At 33.3% G+C, this 9076-nt stretch overlaps 1 long non-coding RNA gene across 1 annotated transcript; it reads right to left on the bottom strand.

Annotated features, from left to right (window-relative positions):
• Positions 1-1932: 1932 nt before the first annotated feature.
• Positions 1933-3256, bottom strand: LOC143622593 (uncharacterized). The gene is made up of 3 exons (XR_013151750.1): positions 3174-3256; positions 2096-2265; positions 1933-2023 (listed from the first exon to the last, which is right to left on the bottom strand). It is a non-coding gene; the product is annotated as an uncharacterized LOC143622593 (long non-coding RNA).
• Between the last annotated feature and the right edge of the window lie 5820 nt (positions 3257-9076).

Genomic DNA, 9076 nt, shown 5'->3' with positions numbered 1-9076 from the left:
GAATTGTGGAAAATAACCCATATGGTCATACCAACTTTTCATATATTTTTATTGATACTTGAACATTTACCTCACACAATTTTGGTCCAATCTCTGTACCACCAACTAGCTCATTTGGGTCCAGGCTCTTCACCCATACTCTTGCTACAGGCTCAGTAGGGTTTAGAATGCTTTTGAGGAAAACTTCATCCGCAACCTGGATTTAGTTTTCAACAAACAGTTATATATTAAAAGCGAGTCATTATAGTGCAAAAATCATTTCACAAAAAAGAAGGTTTTACACTAGCAGGCTAACATTTTATAGTTGAGAACTAATCAGATAAACCTTACCTATAGTGATACGGTTGATAGCGAGATAAAGTGAATTAATTTGATTTATAACAATCAATGATCAATACTTGATATAAAGACCCTCTTATTACTAATTTTAACAAATTATAAGCAAATATAACTCAATCTAAGCTAATACATCCAAATATGAACCATTTATACTTATAATAAATTCAAAGAAACAATGACTTGCTACTATATTTTTTGACCTGTTATAAGCAAATATAACTTAATACAAGTAACCTCACAAATATGAAAGTTATAACACGTTATAAACAAATATATCATAAATCAATTCATTAAAATAACGTTCTTACATAAATATGATAACGTGATCAAAAAGGTTTAAATTTTCCATTTTCCATGGATGGTGTAATGATTATAAGCGAGGGGATGAATTTGAGCTATTACTACCAAAAGACGTTTTTCCCAAAATGTCACCCACACATATTTGTAATCACCCAATCCAGAACTTCCAATACGTAACTATATTTTTAAATAAACAATTTACTGATGAGACACGATATACTAGACACAACACCATTATGATGATATAGAAAGTTTAATGGTTCAGCACTAATCTCCACTTTTTTCCACTAAAATCCCTTTTTAAATCACAAATTCAAACAATGGAGATAAAACAAGACCAGACTCAATGTTAAACAGTTCTTTTACTAAAGAAGAATACAAACCTTATCAGTTCACCTGGGTAGATACAAGCAGATACAAACTGGTCGTACCCGCTTTGACTGTGCGCGCTCAAGCATTGTGATTCCTATCAGTTCCCAATCAAATCCATGATCCAAACATAAGATATCATTCAAACAATAATTGGTACCAAGCCATTTTATAGATGTAAATTAAATCCACTTATCGGTAAACGGGTCAACTTAAAAAGTTTAGCCAATATGAAACATGTCAAAAATCACCTAAATTGTTATATATAAAAAATAAATATTATAAACAAAATTGTATAAACGATTACTTTCAACGAGTAAAGTATAAAATTAAGTGATGAAACAACTTAGAGAATAAATGATTACTTTCAACGCCCTTCAGTTGGAATTTAAATCTAGAAATGCTCATTGATTAACTATGCCCATGATCAACTAAAATTAAGTGGATCTAAACGAGTGTAGGTTGTAACAAATGTGTTTCATATGGTGAACTACGAACATGATTCATCATTATGAACAAGTTTGAATTCATATGACCAATACCTAGTAGTGATTTTATATGCACGGATCCTCGAGAATTATGATATACCTAGTAGTGATTTTATATGCACAGATCCTCGTGAATTATGATATGAGTTTTTTATTTTGCTATGGGTCATCGTGAATTTTTATAAGTTATGCTATAATCAATTACTTATTAAATTTATTAAAGGTTTTACTACAAGATAATATAAATTATACGTCAAATAGTAATATTCTAAAATTCGTTACGAATTTTAATTTTAACAAGTAATATTGCAAGGTAATCTTGATCGTCATCAAAACAAGGGATTACTACAACTAGTTCAAAATTAAAGTTTAAACAATGTAGTGGCGCGTACATTAAGATTGTATAGAAAAAAAACTATAAACATTAGCCATTAAAAATTTTGAAAAACCTGATCCAGACGACGAAGAACCTCTTCTTGTTTTGCCGTTTCTTCTGGGCCCTCATAAACTCCTGAGTCCCTCAAAAGCTTACAACACAAACAAATAAATTAACTTTTGTAAAAATGTGGACAAAGGGTCAAAGCAAGACCATGCTCTACCTGTTCCAGCAGTGCATTCCTGCGAATGTCAACTGTAGTGGGTCCCGCACGTGATATTGGCTCCATCACACCATACTTCTTCACTTCCGCCGTATGTGACGATGGTGTTGGTGATGAACCATCTGTCTCAGAGCCCATCCTCTCAAAGCAACCAAAACTCTACAACAAACCTAAATGAATAACAAAAAATAACTGTTTTACCTTAACAGAAACGTTACAAAAGAACAAATACATTGAAGACTACACACACTAATTCAAGATCAATGCAAATGGCATGTTGCAACATGGTCCACGTGACTTAAATGTAGACTTCCACAGCTTGTTATGATTGTAAAACAACTAAAAGCTACATTTTGATCCACGTGTCTTAAATGTAGAAATTTACAGTAAAATCTATTAAAAAAATTTGAAATTCAAAACCCTATATTCTCAGATGGAAATCAACCTCAAAATGGTTTCTATTAAAATTTTTTGCGGTCTGCGATGCACTGTATGACGTGTTACATGTAAAACAACTATTAGCTACATTTTGATCTCTGTGACCAAAGGAAGATAATTTCAGTATACACACTTGTTAAAAATCCTAACGATAATCATATGCAGCTAAAAATAATCTGAGATTTAAAACTCTAAATTCTCAACTTTGGAAGATCATTAACCCTAATAACACACCAAAAAACAAAAACAATAAAGAATACTTATGATCATTAAACAGATAAAAGCTACTAGCTTGTTAAAAGGGCTAATAATCATGAAAAGTATTAAATCAAATACAAATACGGAGTGCAAATTAAAAAACCCTAAATTCTGAATGTTGGAAGATGATGAACCCTAAACCATAAATTTAGGGAAACCCGGAAAGGAAACAACAATAACAATAAGTAATCATCAAAGTGGGCGGACTAATAATCAAGATACAAAAAACCCAGTTGGATATTGAATTGAACAGCAAAACCCAGTTGTAATTATTATTAATAATGAGTGGATTGGATTGGATTGAATCGTAAGAATATGTATGGAAAAAAATGAATGGATCTAAAGAGATTTATTTATTTGTGGAGTGGATGAGAATGAGAACTTGAACGTCATACGGTGCATCGTAGACGGAATTCAAACCCTTGATTTCTTCCTTCCGGTGGTATTTTTATGATACTAGTTTTTGTACCCGACTCCGGTTAGGTCGGATCTATTTATGAACCAGTTGCGTTAGGAAAGTGAGTCGACGCGAATTCGACCAATATCAATTATGTTCGTTACGGTATAACCAACGTTTGCAAAACCCAAGCACTAAAACCTAAAAATAAATTCTTGAAATTAATAAACAAATAAAATATTTAAAACCATGTTTATTCGGTCGGTAAAACTCAGACGTTGGTTAAACCCGACCGTTGTTGGTGTCGGGCGTTGGGGCAGTGGGAAAACTCTAGTGATGTCGGCCGTGGGCGTTACGATGAAGAGTCGACACGAATTTGGTCGGTTTTAGTTACGTTTATTACGGTACCGGAACTAAAACAAAAATGTACGTAAAACCCGATCCGGGTGTTGTGGTGGTGTGTCGGTAAAACCTAAGTGTTGTCTGTCCCAGATGGTGGTGAGACGACGCGAATAACCGTTTAATTATTAATATAAAAACAAAATTATTGGGAGTGACAAAACTCGGATTATACCAATGTCCGGGTTTCAGTGACCGATGCCAACTCACCTATTCACTTCGATATTTTTTAGTCTCGGTATCGTAACGAACGTAACCGAAATCTATCGAATTCGCTTCGACTCACTTCCTCAACGCAGGGACCGACAACGCTTGCGGATTGTATAACATCGATGAGACGGAACGTGGATGTGAATAAGAAGCCATAGATGGACAAAGATGATTGGCTAAACAAACAGTCCAATATGGATTATGTGGCATCGAACTTTTTCTTAAAAACAAAATTGTGTAGCCCAATCATACACGCAAGTGGACCATTCGTGGTCCAACAAAATCAAACTTTTTATTTAATATATATAAATAATAAAACCCAAGCGTTGTCGGTCTCTGCGTTGTAAAAGTGAGTTGAAGCGAATTCGATCGATTCCGGTTACGTTCGTTACGATACCGAGACTAAAAAATAAAAAAATAAAAAAATTGAAGTGAACGGTTAATTTGGCATCGATCAGTGAAACCCGAACATTGGTAAAACCCGATTTTTGTCACTCCCAACGTTGAGGTGGCGAGTCTATATAATATTAGTCTTTTTCGTTATATTCGTTACGGTACCAAAATTATAGCATAAAAAACAAAAAAAATTATTATATATAACTAACAAATTTCGACATTCAAATTGATACCTCAGAACAAACTTTCATCATTCATATTGATACCTCGTAACAAATTTCGACATTCAAATTCACTTATTCTTTTTATATTATTTCCTCATACGTAAGGAATTTTGTTTTGACCTTTATAAAACTTATTTTGCTTCCTCATGACAATCGCCCCTCATTTTTACAATAAACTTCAAAATGCAAACTCTATTAAATTAGTTTCCCATGATATTTTCCACTACTTAATTTAAGAATTTCACGAAACAATTTACGTTACGCGGGCTTGTTTGATTCAAGATTTCCTTGTAAATTATTTTACAACTTAAACCGACCCGACGTATCGTAACAACTTCCATTTTTGTAGAAAACTTTTAGCAAAAAAAAAATTTTGTGTGATTCACAAGCTTGAATCTCAATATTATATTTACAATATATATATATATATATATATATATATTAACTTGTAATTTTAATTATCAAAATTTTCATGGATGTTTCAATCACTATTTATAAATTATGATATTTTCAAGTTAATACTTATTAGTAGTCAAAAATTTCCTAAACGAAACCCCAAAGCTTCTAAACCCATGTGCTCCAACTCAACCTACCACCTTAAACCAACCATCATTACACTTCAAAAGTTTCCCATGCACTCAAATCTTTCATTGATATGAACGAAACCCAACCACCCAAATCTATACTCTCACCTACTCAAACTTCATGCAAGACCAAGATGTAAAAAATTAATCCGACAAAAAGCCTTAAATACTTACACTTTTACGTCATGAAAACCTATCATCTCACCATCCTAATACTCCAAAGACACCGTCAAACCCATCCACAAATGCATTGGACATATACAAACCAAAGCTTACCCAACTATGACTCGATCATTCGAACCTTGCTATGTCAAATCACAAACCACGTCGCCAACCCGTTCCGATCCAACCATAGGTGTGATATCAAAATTAGCAACCACAAACACTCCTTACGAAATACATGTATAAACCAAATCTCAACCGAAACTAGTCAAGATCAAATTATCCAACCCATCAACTTAACCCGAGCTCAATCAAGCAAAACCTCACCTAAATAGCCCAACCACTACTCATACAAATCATCTAAGCCTAACCCACTCAAGCGATCTAAACTCAACGAACCTCATCAATACAACTCAATAAAACCCAACTATGCAAACCAACCGAAACACACTCACTTTTCACCAAATATTCAAACCATTCACCGTTCGAAGCCTAAAACCCCTCCCTACGCACGCAAGCTTCGTTTTTCCCTTAAATGTTTTTTTATGTATATACAACGAGTGTATTTATAATAACCTCATGTGTTCAAATAATCTCTTTTCAATTATAAACTCTTAAAAAGGGGGGGGGGGTGATTTACATATTATGTTCATATTTTATAAATCATCTTTCAAAAATCTAAGATCGTCATGACAACAAAATTCTATTATGAGGATTTGTGTTCGAAGGTTATTAAACAATTATATGTGTGATTTCAAGATTTTAAATATTGTCACCTAGAGTGATAAATCTCATAAAAAATTTACAAATACGAGGTTTCATTTTGAATGTTGAACGGGAGGTTGATTCGATAACAAATTACAACTTTCACCATCTTGCATAAACTCAATGAACATGGCTTTGCAAATATTTTTGGGACACATTTATAAATGCTTTATACTTTATATTGTGACATGAATTTTGGTTAATAACGATTTACGCGAACTATTTATCTTTTATTAACGCAAGCATCCTTTCATAAATACTTTTTTTTATCCCAACCGCTTTATGTATACAAGTTCCTTTAACAAATTGGCTTACAAAATTCACATTTGGTAATGATTTAAATGTTTCTCTAGCTTCGCGCTACCACGATGCATTGTTATTATATTCATTTTTCTGGGAAACAAGTGAACGGCTTTACTTAAAGATTTCATTTTTTCAATTTCATCCTATATGACACACGACTTATATATTTTGTCGTTTAGTCGAGTCTCACTGATTTTCACGATTTCTTATCATTCGATGAGATGTTTCGATGACAATATTATGCACATGAGATTTCATTTTGGTGTTTTGGTTATGACCGAATTTAAGTTATTCAATAACAATTTGTGTAATACTTTCAAAACCTCAATTTCGCTAAAAATTTCGTTTATTTTTTTTAAAAAACGATATTTTTCATGACTATGTTATTCATATTTGAGCATTTATGAAAAACACGATTCTATGCATTATTCTACATCATTTCATTTAATCTATTAAGCGGCCTATGTGTGTACGCAAGTTTTGGCGCTATTAGAAACCGTTACTATAATGACGATTATATAAATGGTTTCACAATAGTGGTCGTATTCACGTTTTATCACATTTCATTGATCTTTTTGTCAAGTTAATCAAATTTTATTTATGTTTGATACATGTATGCGTCACCCAAGTAACTCACCTCATTTCTCATGTTATTACATTTCACACAATCGTATTCTCAATTGCTTATAACCTCAAGTTTGTTCACGTATGAAACTCATCGTACGCTGTTATTGTTAATTGTATCGTTGTATATCCCAACCTCATGTACTCACTTATTGGGTTTTATCTTTTACACTTATCGGATTTTTCATTTTCACTCTTTGGATTCTCGTTTTCATTTATTGGATTTCTCATTTCCTTTTATCGGAGTTCTCATTATTAAAAATTTCACTTATCGGATTTTATACTAATTTAGTCCCGACTTTCGACCATGGATTTTAATGATTTGTTTTTTCCTTCACATTGATGACCTTCGACTTCAAATCTAGTTTCGTAATTGTTTACCCTGAATTTTATTTATTCGATCGTCTTTACTTACTTAAACCGAATTGTTATTTTCACCTTGGTTTATATTCTAAGATTTTAATTGTTTCAATTATTTATCCCATTTTCCTACTTACTTAAAAGTCAACCCCAAAAATTTTCAACCGCTAGTATTGGTTTATCAATATTTGTAAAATTCAACAGATTTATGTACGTTTCTAATGTTTAAAATTTCGAATAAATATGTCTCTTAAACCACATAATGGAACGAACCATGTGGACCATTTAACAATCTACATAATTATGGGTGCACACTTAATAATCGAAATCCCCGTATGGAAGCCATAGTAAGTGCGGTTGTGTGCGGTAACTCAGACTCGAGGATGATAGCGGAAAGACGGTAGAAATGCGAATTATGATAAGGGCATGGTGGATACGCCGCCGGTACATCCTATATATAAGTGCCTTTATTATGATTCTCATTTGTAGCGTTTTTCGAATCATGCAAGGATTTGACGTTATTCTTTTGTTTAAATTTTCATGCAATTGTCTTACAAAAATAGACATTCGTTAGTAATTACTTTTCTTTGATTTTATTTTAATTTCGGGACGAAATTTCCCAAAAGTTGAGGATACTGTGACATTCATCAATTTCGAGTTTTATTTGTATTCGTTTGTGTATTCGTTTATCACGTAAACCGACCCGATTTATATTTCCGAACATTTCAAATTTATAAAAGACAAAATGACAAAACTCGTCCTTTACGTTTATGTGATTTTTCAGTTGACGTCCTTTAGCGAAAAAAAAATCAGAAAACATCGACCTAACCCAGTTAAGTTTTCTCGTTAAAACCAGTCATGTGCAAAGCACATGAGGGTACTTTTGTAATTTTACAAATTTAATAATTAGAAATAAATGAATTTATATTTTCTTATATTTAGAAATAAAAATATAAATTATCATCCAGCAGGAAGTCACCACCATCACCACCTATCCCTATCTTCTTTCTTCTCCAAAATCTAAAACCACCACCACAGTTTCTAACCGCCGCCACCCACCACATCTACCTCCTCCACGATCACCATTCCCCTCGTATTTCTTCAAGCCCAAATTCACCCACCACCAGCCGCCACCACGTCGCTGTCGACACCGCTACCGACGCACATCATCACCCCTTAATCTCTCCATCAACCACTAAAAACTGTCCGCACCTTTCTCTCCGACTCACTCCAAGACAACACCATAAAAAACGCTAAAACCCCCAAATTTCAATAACCAATTTCCGAATTAGGGTTTCCAAACCCTAAAACGAGGTATTAGAACAAGAAATTGTGGATCTGGATATTTTTTTGTTCGTAAGTTTTTCTAAAAAAGGTTGAAGACGTGATGCCTATCGCAACTATTCATGATTGTGAGAAACTTGAAGCTGAGTAAAGAAGCATGAGAAGTTTGAAGGGTGAGAAGCTTGAAAATGGAATTAAAATACAGAGTAAAAAAGAGAGAGTGAGTAGACGATGGCAGCGGTATTCATAAAATATGGTGGTCGGAAATGGCGACGGTGGTTGGTGATGGTGAATTGGTGATGGTGATGTGTATAGAGAGAAATATGATAAAAGTTTGCAGGTTATAGAGAGAGAGAAAACTTGATTTTAAATATTTTCATCTTTACTCAAAGTTTAAGTTATCTACACCAATAGTCCCTGAAAGAGTAAAAGACGAATTTACCCTCATATGCTTTGCACATGACTGGTTTTAACAAGAAAACTTAACTGAGTTAGGGCCAAAGGATATAATGTGATACAGTTTTGTAATCATAAAGGATGTTTTCGAATATTTTTTCGCTAAAGGACGTCAACTGAA

Source organism: Bidens hawaiensis, unplaced genomic scaffold, assembly GCF_021521415.1.
Source record: "Bidens hawaiensis isolate Kalapana, Puna unplaced genomic scaffold, B.hawaiensis_p1.1 tig00003237_1, whole genome shotgun sequence".
Classification (NCBI taxonomy): Eukaryota; Viridiplantae; Streptophyta; class Magnoliopsida; order Asterales; family Asteraceae; genus Bidens; species Bidens hawaiensis.
This window is presented reverse-complemented; position numbering and strand designations above follow the sequence as displayed.